Genomic DNA, 15,061 nt, shown 5'->3' with positions numbered 1-15,061 from the left:
GAAGAGGCAGAGGCATGGATGCAGGTTAAGATACTGTTGAAAGTCTGCTTGGGGGTTGGTGGGGGGCATCACAGAAGTGGCAGCTGGGACGGAGGGAGGGGATCAGAGCCAAGAGGCATTTCTGAATTAGAACTGTCAAGTTTTGGTGACACTGGTTAGAAGGGGGAAGAGAGAAGGGAAAGATGGACCCCCCAGTAAGTACCCTGCTTAGAAGACAGAAAGTATCAGTCAACAATTGCCGTGTAACAAGCCATAAAAGCTGATATTTCAGGACCGTGAAATTTTTACTTAACCTCTCTTATCTTGAAAACATGTACGTGACCTCCAGGGGTTGTGGCTTCCATTCTAACAGGGTAAAATTGTTACCCAAATGACAGGAGGTTCAGAGAATGAGAGACAAAACCACTGGATACCAACAAGGCAGATTACGGTGTTTAATTCATGTTTACACATGGGTATAGTCAAACCACCTAGCATCCATTTACCCTTTGGGGAAAAGAGTATCTCAGACTTCCTTTAAGAAACCCCCCTCCCCCATCCCTTGCCCTTGTGGTCGGGTGGGATCGAGCCTGCTGTATGAGTCATCCCTATTGGCCAAAGCCATGGTCTGTTTTCAAAACCAGAGCCAATGAGGCTCAGCTGAGGTTTCTAGGCAAGAGACGGGCTCCTCCCCCAGGGTCTTGGACCACGAACCACTGTTTCTGTTTTGTCATCACATGTGGCCTGAGAAGACATTAGCTCAGGATGGAGATCAAAGCTGAGCTGAGACATAGGGAGAAACCATGACCTTGTGGTAGTAGAAACCCCAGTCAGGCTGCAGCAGAAACCAGGCCAGCCCCATAGCTAGACTTTTCATTTATGTGAGCTCATGTTTGGATTCTGGGCTGTTTTGTTTTGTTGTTATTTGTAGCTGAGAGAGATGTCCTAAATGAAACAATAGCCACCATCAAATTTTGCCTTATATTCTGTTTTTTTTTTTTTTTTTTTTTTTTTTTGGGATAGTGCCCCAGGTGCAAAGTGTAATGGGATCAGGTCCCACAGTTCCCCACTTAGACCAGCTCCTCTCACCTCAAGGCTGTGTTTGTAAAACAAAGTCAGTAACACCTGCTTATCATTGTAAAGGAAACTGAGAAAAAGAAAGATGCACAGCAAAGTGCACTTCAAATTTAATTATTGTTATTGTATTATACTCTCCTTGAAGGCAGAGACTGTGGTGTTTTTGTTTTGTTTTGTTTTGCTTTGTTTTATATGTACCACAGATAGTGCTAAAGTGCCTCACACGAAGCAGGTGCTCCATAAAACAGGTATACCTTTAGTGTGAGGCATATCGAATGCTCTTTGTGCTTATGCTTCCCATACTACAGATGAGGATAATGGAGTGACAGGGGTGAAGGATCCGGCCAGGAGTGCACTCAGGAATCCTGCTCCCTCGATCAGCTGAAACCAACAGTGAAGCTCTGCCTCTCTGAGATGACAAAACACTAGAGGAGAAATCTGGTCGCAAGGCAAGCTTTGTCACCAACCTCCTGGGTGATTTTGGGTCTCAGTTATGTTATCATTCAAAGAGGGCTGATCCTCTCCTGTGAGCATCCATGCCTTCTATGTGCAAGTACTTTGAAGAGCGCACTTGCTGAATCACACGCAGAGATTTAGAGCTGCAAGGCTGCCTCCCTTGCAAGCCCTGCTTGGAAGGTGCTGGGTTAGTAATAAAACTGTGAAGCTTCATGACTCAATACCACCTTTATCCACATGATTCTCCTTGGCTGTGAAATATTTTAGACAGGCACCCTTTCTCCCAGTGATGGAGGAAGAAGCCGAGGCATTGAGAAATTGACTTGCTCAAGGCTATCCAGCTAGTGGGGGACTGTGGCAGAACTCACACCCAAGTTGTATGGCTTCCAGTTCAGGCCCAGCACAGGCCTCTGCTCCATCTGTCAGGAAAGCAGGTGTACCTGAGGGACGTGCTGCCAGATGGGGCTCTACAAATGCTGAGGGGTGGGCTCAGCGGAAACCAGGTTGTCAAGGCCATTGCTGCCCTGGCCACTCTGAGATGGTCTTGCGGTGGCCTGGCTGGAGGGGGCGCTGGAGGCCCAAGTTACCCCGTGGTTAGTTGGCGAGTGGTACCTCTAGCATTCCTGGTGGAGGTGGGGGTGCTTCAGCAGGATTTGGTGACTAGCTTTTCTGGGTGCGAGGGGAGGCGGCAGACGTTGTCTGTTTTGCTGGGCTGTGAATAGCTCTTCCGGCTATTGTGCTTCCCAGTGCCCTGGTCGTGAACATAAACGCAGAGACCAGGATGCCTTTGTAGTAGTCACAGCAACACCCTGTACTTCCCCCGGGCATTCCAAGGGAGCTCCTGAGTGAGGTCTCCAGACAACCACTTCTTCCTCCTCTCCTGGACTCCATCCTCTTCAGGAGGAAGTGGCCATCTTTGTGGTGTGATTTGAGGGGTGTGGGAAGGCCTCTGACCATGCAGCTCTCCCCATGATAGGCAGCCCCCCTTCCAGGTGTTATCTCTTGACCACACAAAATATGAATATCGCAGTGAATAATTTCTGACTTTGGCACTGTTTAATAGCTTCACACGCTTACCTTGTCAATAGTTCTGTGAAACAGATGCCATTGCTATCATCCACATCCCATTAATACGAAGAAAACTGAAGCTTATAGGGGTCTAGAGATGCCCCCAAGAACACATCAGCAGTAAGGGGCAGGCCCAGGGCTCAGACCTTATGTGTCTGATGCAGAAGCCTATGTTCTTAACCGCTCTACCACACTGCCCTTGATGAAACAGAGCCATTTATTCATGAATCATTTTTTAATAATAAAACTTTTATTTTAGAATAATTTTAGATTTGCTTGTTTTGCAGAGGTAGTACAGAGGGTTTCTAAAGATACTATGCCCCGTTTCCCCTATTATTGATAACCTTACATTAATATGGTTCATATGACACTATTAATTAACCAATATCAATATAGTATTATTCAGTAAAGCCCATAGGTTATTCAGATTCCTTTCCTTTCCTTTCCTTTCCTTTCCTTTTCTTTTCTTTTCTTTTCTTTCCTTTTCTTTTCTTTTCTTAAACCTAATGTGCCTTTTCTGTCCCAGGACCCCCTCCCTGATACCACCTTACATTTAATTTCTCCCTAGGCTCCTTGACAATATTGAGGAGTACTGATCAGTGATTTTGTAGTAATTGGGATTTGTCTCATGTTTTTCTCATGGTTAGGCTGTGGTTATGTGGTTATAGGTTTTGGGAAGGAAGATCACAGAAGTAAAGTGCCATTATCATTGCATATCAAGGGCACATACAATAGCATCAGCATGATCTATGACTGTTGATGTTGACCTTGATCACCTGGCTGAGGTAGTGTTTGTCCGCTGTAAAGTTACTCTCCCTTTCTTTTCTTTTTTCTTTTTAAATTCTCACCTGAGGATATGTTTATTGATTTTTTTTATTGGAGGGAGGGAGGATGAGAGAGAGAGAGAGAGAGAAAAATCGATTGGTTGCCTCTTGTACACACCCTGACCAGGGATCACAACCTACAACATAGGTATGTGTCCTGACCGGGGATCAAATATGCCATCTGTTGGTGTACAGGACGGTGCTCCAACCAACTGTGCCACCTGGCCAGGGCCCCCTTTCTAATTCTGTACTTAAAAGTTATTTTTTGAGCACTCAGAGGAGAAGAAACTGGTGACTCTCCTAGAAGCAGAGGGAAGGGGGAGAGGGCAGAGCAGGGTGACAGAAGGCCCAGCAGTAGGAAAACCACCTATGCGTTCCCTGGAGAGGCAGGCAAGGGAAGCTTGACTGCTGAGCTTGGGTCTTATTTTCATGGATTTCATCTCTCTACAAACTGATGCTGTAGTCAGACACAGAGACACACCAACAGAACTGAAAGAAGGTGTATGCTGTTCACCTCTAAACTCCCGTCTACCTCACTGCTGGGCCACTTTGCCTGAGAGTTCAGGAGATACAAATATTTGTTATAAATCCTGAAATTACTTTGTAGATTAGCATCATTAGGTTGCATTATACTTTGGGGTAAGAGTGTTAATTTTACAATAAAAGTATTTAACATAGATCACAAGTTCTGTAACCCTGTTTGGGCACTTCTTCATTTTTATACCATTTGTACTCGTAATCTCAAAAGAAGGAAGTGGCCTGGGCCCTCTCCCAGGACCCCTGAGAGATCCTGCCTCCTCCAAGCACCAGGATGCTAGTGAGACATGAACGGGGGACCTGAGACTCGAAAGATGAACTGGGGGACTTGGAAGGCCAGCTGGCCCAGAGTGGAGCTGAACTCTTGTGGCCAAGTCATGTGCTTCGAATCGTCTATTCCAGAGTGTGAGCAAAACAAGTGGGACTGAACTTGGATCGTTGATCTAGGAGGCTTTGGTCTCAATGTTGGGAGTTACCAGGCAAAACGAAGGAATGCTTTGGTTTGAAGTGACATGTGTGATTTTCAGCAGCTCCTAATACCTGTCACTGTGGCTGACATTAAACAATTCGAGAGAAACATCTTTGGGTATCCAGAGGTCTAGGGGTTACCTGTTAAATGAAAATAGGCCTAAGATATGAAATAAGTAATCCAATGGGGGGGGGGTCAATCGGCTTTTTGAAAAGAGTGGAGCCCTGTGAAAGGTGAACCTAAGACAGAAGTGTGCAGAGGGGTGGTGGGCGGGACAGCGGAGAGCAGGACGGGGCCACAGAAGCGAGACGCCTAGCAACGAGGTGCTACAGGCCTTCAGAGTCTGTGGAAAGCTGTCCTGGTGACGTCCTGTTCATAGCTGGGTGACCTCAGATGAGTCACCCCCCTCATGATTCAGTTTCTCCACTTCTCTGTAACATGGGGACGGTCAGTGAGTCAGTCAGGATGGGACCTTTTTCTTGTCCTCACAGCACATATTTTGTGTCTCTGCCACTGCCACAGCTGCCATCAGCTGACACACTGCCACATACAGAAGCTCAGGGGGCTCTGTATTGAGGGCTTGGCATGGATTATACCTGATTTAATTCTCAAAGCTCTGGAACATAGGCATTGTTAGTGCCCCCACCTTACAGATGGGGAAACTGAGCCCGAGAGAGGTTAAAAAACACACAGATGTCATGGGCCAGGGATGGGTGCAGGGCCTTCACATCCAGGTCGGTTTGCATCACGGTCACTTTTCCTCCATGTGGGTGACGCATGGCCTCCTGTCCTCTTCCTCTTTTCTCTACTTAAACCCTTTAAAAATGTTAAACTGTTTTTAACTAGTGAGCTATATACAAAAAGGCTCCTGGCTCTGGGTTTGGCCTGCAGACCATGGCTTCCTGACCCCTGATAACTTGCAAACAGAAATGCAAACTGCTGCAAAATGGCACATTTTCCTAGATTTGAGAGGGGATGTAAAACCCACTCAGAATCCTGGGTCTGGGAGGGTGACAGGGTTTCCTGTCTGGTGCAGGCAGATCTGGCTTTACTGAAGACCTAGGAGGCTGTGGGCACCAGGGCCTCTCTCAACGCCTGGACTGATGGGCAGCCAGTTACGCCCTCACACCTGCCCTTCTGTCTGCCCAGCCGACTCTGCAAGGAGCCCTTTGCGTGCTCACTGGGCTGGGCCTCTACTTCCTCACTGTGCTGTTTTGCCCTCCTTTCTCCTGAGACTTCTGTTCTCAGTCGGGTAAGGCCAGTCGAGAAGATCCACAATCAACTATTTGTCCCCAAGCCTTTTTGTTAGGCTGCCTTGGTGGCCTGGTGTGGGGTAAAAGGTGCCGAAGCAGGAGAGGCAGAAAAGGGTGGGAAGGCTGCCTCCAGAAGGGAGGAAGGCCATGGCGTCAGGAGGAAGCTGGGAAACCTCTTTGTTGCTAAGGCATCTCAGGGCTGAGGAGGCTTGGGAAAGGAAGCTCTTGTGTAAACACAGGGCATTCTGTTGGCTGCCTTGCATGTATATCATATTCCACCAGTGCCTGTGCGCCTGTGTGGAGGCCGCAGAGGAGAACCGGAGTCCTGGGTTATGGGCAGCATAGGAAATAGTTAAGCCAGGCTGTACCTGGGTTCGAGCCCTGACACCACCACAGCCCAGCTCTGTGACCCGCGTCCATTTCTTTAACTTCTCAGACATTCACTTTCCTCATCTAGAAAATGGAAATGGCAAGACCTATCTTAGCAGGTGTTGTACAGCTTACAAAGTAGCACGATTTATTGAATGCTTCCTCCATAGTAGGCACTTCTCTAAGGGTCTTCTATCTATGTACAGTTTGTCTTCACTATTTGTGGAGTCATATTTTTGAATTTGCCTACTTGCTAAAATTTATTTGTAACCCCAACATCAATACCCATGGTCATTTGAGAACATGTGAAGAGCGCTGAAAAACATAGTTGCCGGTTGTGTGTGACCCTAGCGGAGGTCAAATGGGACAATCCTCTGCCTTCTTGCTTCAGTGCTCATACTGTTCCTTCTATGGTTTATTTGGTGCCACATTTTTCTCATGTTTGGGCCTTTTGGTGGTGATATCAGTGTTCAAAATGGCCCCCAAGTGTAGTGCTGACGTGCTTCCTAGTGTTCCTTAGCGCAAGAAAGCCGTGATGTATCATAGGGAGAAAACACATGTGTTAGGTAAGTTTCGTTCAGGCCTGAATTATAGTGCTGTTGGCTGTGAGTTCAATGTTGATGAATCAACAATATATATTAAATAAAGTGTCTTTAAACAGAAACACACATAAAACAAGGTTATGTATTGATTGGTTGATGAAGATGTGACCATTCTCATGAATAGCATATTTCCCCTAGGAGCAATGAGTGGTATAATATTTGCTAAGTCACTGTTCACAGTGACTTTACAGAACATCACTGCTGTGAAAAACTGTATTGGCTCATTTCGTCACTACAAGGACCCTCCTACTAGGTAGAGCTCTCATTATCATCTCTATTTTATTGATGAGGACACAGAGGCATAGAGAGTTTGCCTAGTTTGTCCGGGGCCGTACAGCTCTACCTGGCAGAGCTGGGATCAAAGCCGGATGATTGCTTTTGAAATAGATAAAGGGGCATGCAGAGAGCCTTAGGCAGGGCCTTGCACATCATGTGCATTGTCAAGGCTCTGCCATGCAATTTTATGGGTGAAAGTGTTTCATATGTTGAAAAATTCTGTACATAAAATGAAAGGATTTGAGCTGGGCTCTATCATGAGAGGCTCATACAGGGAGCAGGAACTTGACGTGTGGGTCAGACCATACTGCTTTGGATACCCATGTGGCAGAACTGTTATTTGTCCACTATATTCTCCTTCTCTTCTTCCACAGTCATTGGATTTCAGTTGGGGACATGATCTCCCAGAACAAAGCCTCTATATCTGGGGCTCCTTTAGAGCCACCGTGGCCAGCCTGCCAAATTCTGGCCACTGGAAGAGTGAGTGCAATTTCTGGGCATGTCCTTAAATGGTAGGGCTCTTCCCCCTATACACCCCCTCGCCCTTCCTTCCTCCTCCTGGCCCGAGCACAGATGTGGTGATAAGCTTGTCTGAGACCTTGCGGTATGGCCAGCCCCCACGGATGTCAGAACAAAAATAAATGGTGCCTGGTTTCTACCATGTGGAGCTGCTGTAGCAACCTGGACCCAGTGTCCACAGTCGTACCTGAGGAAGAAACGCTCTCTATCTCATTTACATCATGGTTATTTGGGTTACCTGTTACAGCCATCAAATCTATAGCCTAACTATGTGATGGTGAACCCAATAATGAAGAAAAAGTGGTAAAACAGTTCTCAACAGGCTAGTTGCTAATGCATTGCTTTTGTTCAAGTATGGGAGCTGGGGCTGGGAAGATGGGAGGGCAGATGGCTATGAGAATTTTCTTGAGAAGGGCCTGGCAAATTGCTAGCCCTCTCTGGATCAGTTTGGAGAGACTTGATGGGGAAGCAGGACTTTGGGGATATTAATGGCAATGAGTACTCTCTCCTGTGCTTATTCATCTCCTGACTTCGTCTCTCCTCTATCATTGGCCAGGCACTCTACTCACTCTCTGTACCTGGGAGTACAGTGAGAAGGAAGAAGACATGGGTCCTGCCTTCATGGCATGATGTAATACAGATTTACAACTCAGGTCATCCTTGACCCTTCTCTCTCTCTCATACTCCATGAAGAATTCATCAGCTTGTCTTGTCGGATCTACTTCCAAACTATACCCAGAATCCTCCTTCTACCTTATCCTTGTCTACCCCAACCCCCTCTAGCCCAGATCTTGCTACTGGAGTCTGCTGCTGTGCCTGCTGTCTACTTTCAGGCCTGACTGTTTGTTTACTTGGCTAGTAGTTTTGGCAGTCTTGGAATTTTCTTGCTGAATAGTTCTTGCTGAACTCCAGAGGATTTCAGTAAACACTGACTCCCAGATACGGGAACCAGAATCATACAGGAAAGGTGGAAGGGAGCCAGAGGACCAGTCCTGGACTTCCCTGGCCAGGGGCCCCCCGAAGTGCACACCCAACTCATTCATTCCCAGCCCCTGTGGGAAGTGAAGTGGGTCATCCTGTGTTTTCCAGTGGAAACTCTTCTTGGTTCTTCTTCAGTGTTCATTTGTTCATGTAGTTGGCAAACGTTTATTAAGCACTGCATGCCACTAGCAAGCTAGGAATACAGAAAAACTTAGCATGGCAATATTTTACAGTCACTGTTTATAGCCTCCCTGTTCTGTATTCTTTCCTCCTCTCACTCTTAAAACTTTTCACTTATCCGTCCCATGCCCTGGACTGGTACTACATGCTTGGGAGCAGGAGTGTGCTGGTAATACTTAACAACTTGCTCACTGGAAAAAAACCCCCTAATCTGTAGTTGATGTGCATGGTGTAAATACTCCTACTATGGCTGCACATAGCAACATTTTCTGCTACCAATATGATGTTCCCACATGCAAAACTGGAAAGAGTTTACACAGCAGCACACCATTATTTAGTACTTCCACCACGCAGATACGGCAGTCTGTATGTAGAATCTCAAGAGTTTAGACAATGGTAAAATGCAAAATAAATAGGAAATGGTGGGTTTTGAGTATTTATTATCTGTTTTATTTTATTTTTTTAAAAGATTTTATTTATATACTTTTAGAGAGAGGGGAAGAAAGGGAGAAAGAGAGGGAGAGAAAGATCAATGTGAGAGGGAAATATCTATCAGCTGCCTCTTTTACATGCCCTGACCAGGACTGAACCTGCAACCCAGGCATGCTCTGACCAGGAATCGAACTGGTAACCTTTTATTTTGGGGAATAACACTCAACCAACTGAACCAAACTGGTCAGGGCTATTTCTGTTAAATATAATTTATTTAATTATAAGTGGATATAACTAAATTTTAAATAATGACCAAATAACAGTATTGAATAACTGATCCACAAAACTGAAAATGTAACAATCAGCTCTTGCAAGACAGTATGAGCTGGTTCCAGCTTATCATGCCTGGAAGCTTGTCAGAGATGCAAAATTCTTGGCCCCACTCCAGAGCTACTGAATCTGAATATTAATGTTTATTTTTAAATTATGTTTTATTGATTGTGCTATTACAGTTGTCCTGACTTTTCCCTCTTTTCCCCCCTCTGCCCAGCATCCCCACTCCCTCAGTCAATCCCCACACCATGGTTCATGTCCATGGGTCATGTGAATAGGTTCTTTGGCTACTCCATCTCCTATACTGTACTTTGCATCTCCATGGCTATTTTGTACCTACCTATTTGTACTTCTTAATCCCCTCACCTATTCACCCATTCCCCCACATCCCTGTCCCATCTGGCAACCATCAAAACGCTCTCTGTATCCATGATTCTATCTCTGTTCTTCTTGTTGCATAGTTTGTTTTTTAGATTCAGTTGGTAGATTTGTATTTTTTGCCACTTTGTTGTTCATAGTTTTGATCTTCTTTTTCTTAAATAAGTCCCTTTAACATTTCATATAATAATGGTTTGGTGATGATGAACTCCTTTAGTTTTTTTGTTGTCTGGGAAGCTCTTCATCAGCCCTTCAAATCTAAGCAATATCTTTGCTGGACAGAACAATCTTGGCTGCAGATCCCTGCTTTTAATGACTTCAAATATTTCTTGCCAATCCTTTCTAGCCTACAAAGTTTCTTTTGAGAAATCAGCTGACAGTCTTATAGGAACTTCCTGTGGGTAACTAACTTCTTTTCTCTTGCTGCTTTTAAGAGTCTCTCCTCTTTAACCTTTCATATTTTAATTATGATGTGTCTTGCAGTGGATCTCTTTGCATTTATCTTGTTTGGGACTCCCTGTGCTTCCTAGACTTGTATGTCTATTTCCTTCACCAAATTAGGGAAGTTTTCTTTCACTATTTTTTCAAATAGATTTCCAGTTTCTTGCTCTTTCTCTTCTTCTAGTACACCTGTGATGTAAATGTTGGACCTCTTGAAGTTGTCCCAGAGGCTGCTTACACTATCCTTACTTTTTTTGATTATTTTTTCTTGTTCTGCATGGTCGTTTTTTGCTTCCTTATGTTCCATGTCATTGACTTGATTCTTGGCTTCATCCATTCTACTGCTGTTTCTCTGTAAATTGTTCTTTATTTCAATTAGTGTATCCTCCATTTCTGACTGGATCTTTTTTATGCTGTTGAGCGCCTCACTGAGTTCCTTGAGCATCCTTATAACCAGTGCTTTGAACCCTGCATCTTACAGATTGATTTTCTCCATTTCATTTAGCTCTTTTTCTGGGGTTTTGATCTGTTCTTTCATTTGGGCCATGTTTCTATATCTCCTCATTTTGACAGCCTCCTTGTGTTTGTTTCTATGTATTAGATAGAGCTGCTTTGACTCTGTGTCTTTGTAGTGTGGCCTAATGTAGTAGATGTCCTGTAGGGTCCAGTGGCACAGCCTCCCCTGTCACCCAACCTGGATATTTGAGGTGTTCCCTTTGTGTGGTCTGAATACATCTTCCTTTTGTAGTTGAGCCTTCATTGCTGTTGACGGATCAATAGGAGGGATTTACCCAGGCCAGTCAGCTGCATGGATTGGCTGTGACCACTTACCACTAACCTCCATCCTCTGTGGAGGATCAGCTGTGCGGGGGCTAGGTGGTGGTGCTCTGACATGGTCTGTAGTTATCTACTGGGTGCGCAGGCTCTGGGGTTTCTCAGGTGGTGCAGGCCAAGTTCAACCCTCACCTGTGTTTTGCCTGGGGCCACCCTGCCTGAGCTATAAAGCAGTCTGAGATGGCTGCTACTTGTGCAGGGCTTGGAGATTCCCAGGCAAAGCCAAGATGTGAATCTTGGCTGGCTGCTACTAGTGCAGGGCCCAGTGCTCACTGAGGCCAACTATAGGATTTAGGAAGTTGTGAAGCATGAGCAAAGGCCAGCCATTTACATGGAAAAACAGCTTGGGTGAGCCTCTAAATTGGGTGGGATAGAGTCTCTGGGGATCTCCAAGGCAGGTCAAACAGTGTTAGCTAAGTTGATGGAATCAGATATGGCATCAGCTTGCCAGCTCTGTAGGGGGAAGATTTAGAAAATGGACAATGACCTTTGCTCAGTGTGATGCCAGACACTTCATTCCCTCCCTTTATGCCACGGGTGCCTTTCAAACTGCTGCCCTGGTACTAGAGCTCAGAGGGAGTAAGTCTGAGGTGAGTCTGTGTATGGGTCCTTTAAGAAGAGCTGCTTGGGACTCCAGAAGTTTCTTCCATTGACTCAGTCCCTGCTAGTTTTTACAGCCAGAAGTGGTGAGGACTTATCTTTCTGGCACTGGAATCCTGGGCTGAGAGCCTGACCTGGGGCTGGAACTCCTCAATCCTGACATATCCCTCCTGAATTTTTATCTACCACACATGGGTAAGGGACCAACCTGTTCCACATCTGTGTCCCTTCTACCAAGCTGGATGGATGTGGTTTCTTTAATTCTGTAGTTGTCAGACTTCTTTTCAACATGATTTCTAACAGTTCTGAGTGATGGTTGTTCTATATTTTAGTTGTAATTTTGATGTGGTTGTATGAAGAGGTGAGCCATGTCTGACTATGCTGCCACCTTGGCTGGAAGTCCCTGTGTATGAATTTTAACACTTTATCAATACCCTCATGTAATTTGTATACATGTTAGTGTTTGAGAAATGTGGCCCTTGAGGTAACCACTGCTTATAATTTTGTTTATATCTTTTAGACTTTTTTTACAACACGGATGCATATAAATTTTATGAAATTTTTCTGGCTTTATCTTTAAACTATTTTAAAAAATAGATATTATTTTTTAGAGCAGTTTTAGGATCACAGCAAAAGTGAACAGAAGATACAGAGGTTTCCCCTGTACCTCTGTCCTCACATGTGCATAGCCTACCCCGATGTTAATATCCCACAGCAGAGTGGTACAGTTGTTACAACGAATAAACCTACATTGACACATCATTATCACCCACAGCCCTTAATTTATATTTGGACTCATTCTTGATATTGTATATTCCATGGAATTGGGCAAATTTATAATGACATGTATCTACCATTATAGTGTCATGCAGAGTAGTTGCACTGCTCTAAATAAATGCTTATAACTTTTCATTTTGCTTTGTTTTTTAATAAAAATAAAATCACATTGTAAAAGTTTATTTTTCCACTTAATAATATGTCTGATAGCTTTCCATGACATCTGTAGAGATCTAGCTATTTTTACTGTCTCCACAGTATTTTAGGGCATGAATAAATCATGATTAAAAAAATCATCTCTCTGAATGGACACATGTTATTTCTCCCTTTTGCTTCAAAAAACCCTAATAATTAAAAAAAATTTTCCTTAACTTTCAATACCTTTATCAAAATCTATCTTTAAGAAGTCCTGAAAATTTATACGACAGGGCTAGCAATAGTTCAAAGGGTCTTCCTTCTTCCCCTGATTTAAATGTTTAAATTTTATCAATGTTTATTGAGATATTTATGCATAAGGTTCTAAGGAAGCTGACAGGTGATAAGAAAAAAAAAAAAGATGTTCTAAATTAAATTGCGGCCACTGGAGAGTGAGAGAAAGAGAGAGAACTGTTTGTGGACCAGCTAACAAAAGACTTCTCACATTCCTGTTTTGCCTGTTGGAATTTTGGATTAATTTCCAGGTGGCTGTTTCCGCAGATTATTTTGGCCACGCACCATCTAACTCCAGGAGCTCTGGGCTTTCTGGACTGCTGCCCACGGCCACTCCACAGGAATGGACATGTCTTTATGGGGACTCTGCTATCCCAGAGGTGGCTGCACTTCACCTTCTCCCATCCCTTTGCCTGAAGCTCATGTAAACTCTTTCAGACTACCTCTCTCTTCCCCCTTCCCCCTACTTGATGTATAAAAATGCTTGCGGAACTCTGGGACAACGGACTTGCTGTCTTTTCCACTTAGCCATGCTGCTGGGAGTTTACACTCCAGGCCCCAAGACTGGTTTTTTGGCTAGCATTTTTGGCTCAATAAAATCTTACTTAAAAAGAGACTTTAGTCATGGAAGTTAAAGATTTTTAGTTTAACATAGGAAATAATAAAAAAAGTTAGATATAGCCCAAGCCTTAAAATGCTGACAGCCTAGCAAAGGGAATGCAATCTGTGGACATATACAGAGATGATAAAATGAGGGAGAACATACACTGTTCTGTTTCTATTCACAGAACACTTCTGACACCAAATACGTGGGTGTTTCCCATTAACCAATTAACCAATTCTCTGACACCAGCTGAGTGTTCTACAATTGAATTAAATTCTGGCACTATCTGCCTGGAGTTAGCATCAGATCCCACAAGTTAAAGGGCGCAGCCACACAAGATTGCCCCCACTGCAGATGCAATTTGCAAGTCCTAGGTCTCCTGTACTTATGACCGAGGGGTTATAAATTGGAGGTCCAACAACCTCCCTTCTTTGGTTTCATAATTTGCTGGAATGGCTCACAGAATTCAGGAGAACACTTCATTTTTTACCATTTTGTTGTAAAAGATACAGTTCAGGAATAGACAACAGAATAGATACACAGGGCAAGGTACGGTGGAGCTTCTGTGCCTTCTACAAACAACTTGATGTGTTCACCAACCTGGAAATTCTCTGACTCCATTGTTTAAGGTTTTTATGGTGGTTCTATTTAATAGGAATGATTGATTAAACGATTGGTTATTGGTAATTGACTCAATCTCTAGATCCTCTCCCGTCCCTGGAGGTAGAGGTTGGGATGAGGCTGGAAGTCCCAAACCTCTAATCATACCTTGGTCTTTCTATAATCAGTCCTCATCATGCAGTTATGTAGGGGTCCCCAAATACCAGCCATCTCATTAAAGTGCAAAAAAATACTTTTCACTCTGGGGATTCTAAGGGTCTTAGAAACTCTTGTGTCAGGAACCAAGGACTAAAACCAAATATTGTAACAATAGATGTTCTTATCACCCCATCACTCAGGAAACTGCAATAGTTTTAGAAGCTCTTTGCCAGGAACTGGGGACAAGACCAAATATGTATTTCTAATTATATCACTACGTAGAGACAGGGCGGTTACAAACAGCTTTGGTGGTATAAGAACATAGAAGTTAGGGAAGAACAACCTCAACAAAGAAACTGGTAGTATTAGAGGCATTAGCCAGAAGTGGGAGGTGTTCCCTTGTCTAGCACCCTCAAACTGCACCACTAGACAGACAAGATGATACTGTCAGCCTTGGGCTCATGGTTGGGGGAGGTGGGATGGGAAGAGAGGAGAGCCCCCGAGGCCAGGGAATATTTTACTAAGTGTAGTGGGCACCCTTTTCTTCACAACCATGCTAAGGTGAGATTCCCCCTCACTCACATTTTTTTTTTAATCTCCAGGTCTAACATCTGTGTCCTTTGTTTCCAGGAACACTGATCCCCAAAGATGCTGAACATTCTATAAATTGGTTTCTCAGCCTCGAGGCTCAACTGGGCCTGAAAGGCTCTAGCTTGTCCGGGTCCCTCTGCTCTGGCAGGAATCTGACTGTGATTATTCTTGGGATGCATTCCAGAGCTGTCTGCAGACCCAAGCCTCGCCTGCATGGCTGGCCTTGGTGCTACACACCACCCATCTTGTCTGTCCTCTTGGCTGTTGGCACATTGCCAGTTGGTCCCTGAACC

This window comes from Pteronotus mesoamericanus, unplaced genomic scaffold (assembly GCF_021234165.1).
Source record: "Pteronotus mesoamericanus isolate MK-2021 breed Mesoamerican mustached bat unplaced genomic scaffold, CSHL_Meso_final contig_263, whole genome shotgun sequence".
Classification (NCBI taxonomy): Eukaryota; Metazoa; Chordata; class Mammalia; order Chiroptera; family Mormoopidae; genus Pteronotus; species Pteronotus mesoamericanus.
Note: the sequence above shows the minus strand (reverse complement) of the source record.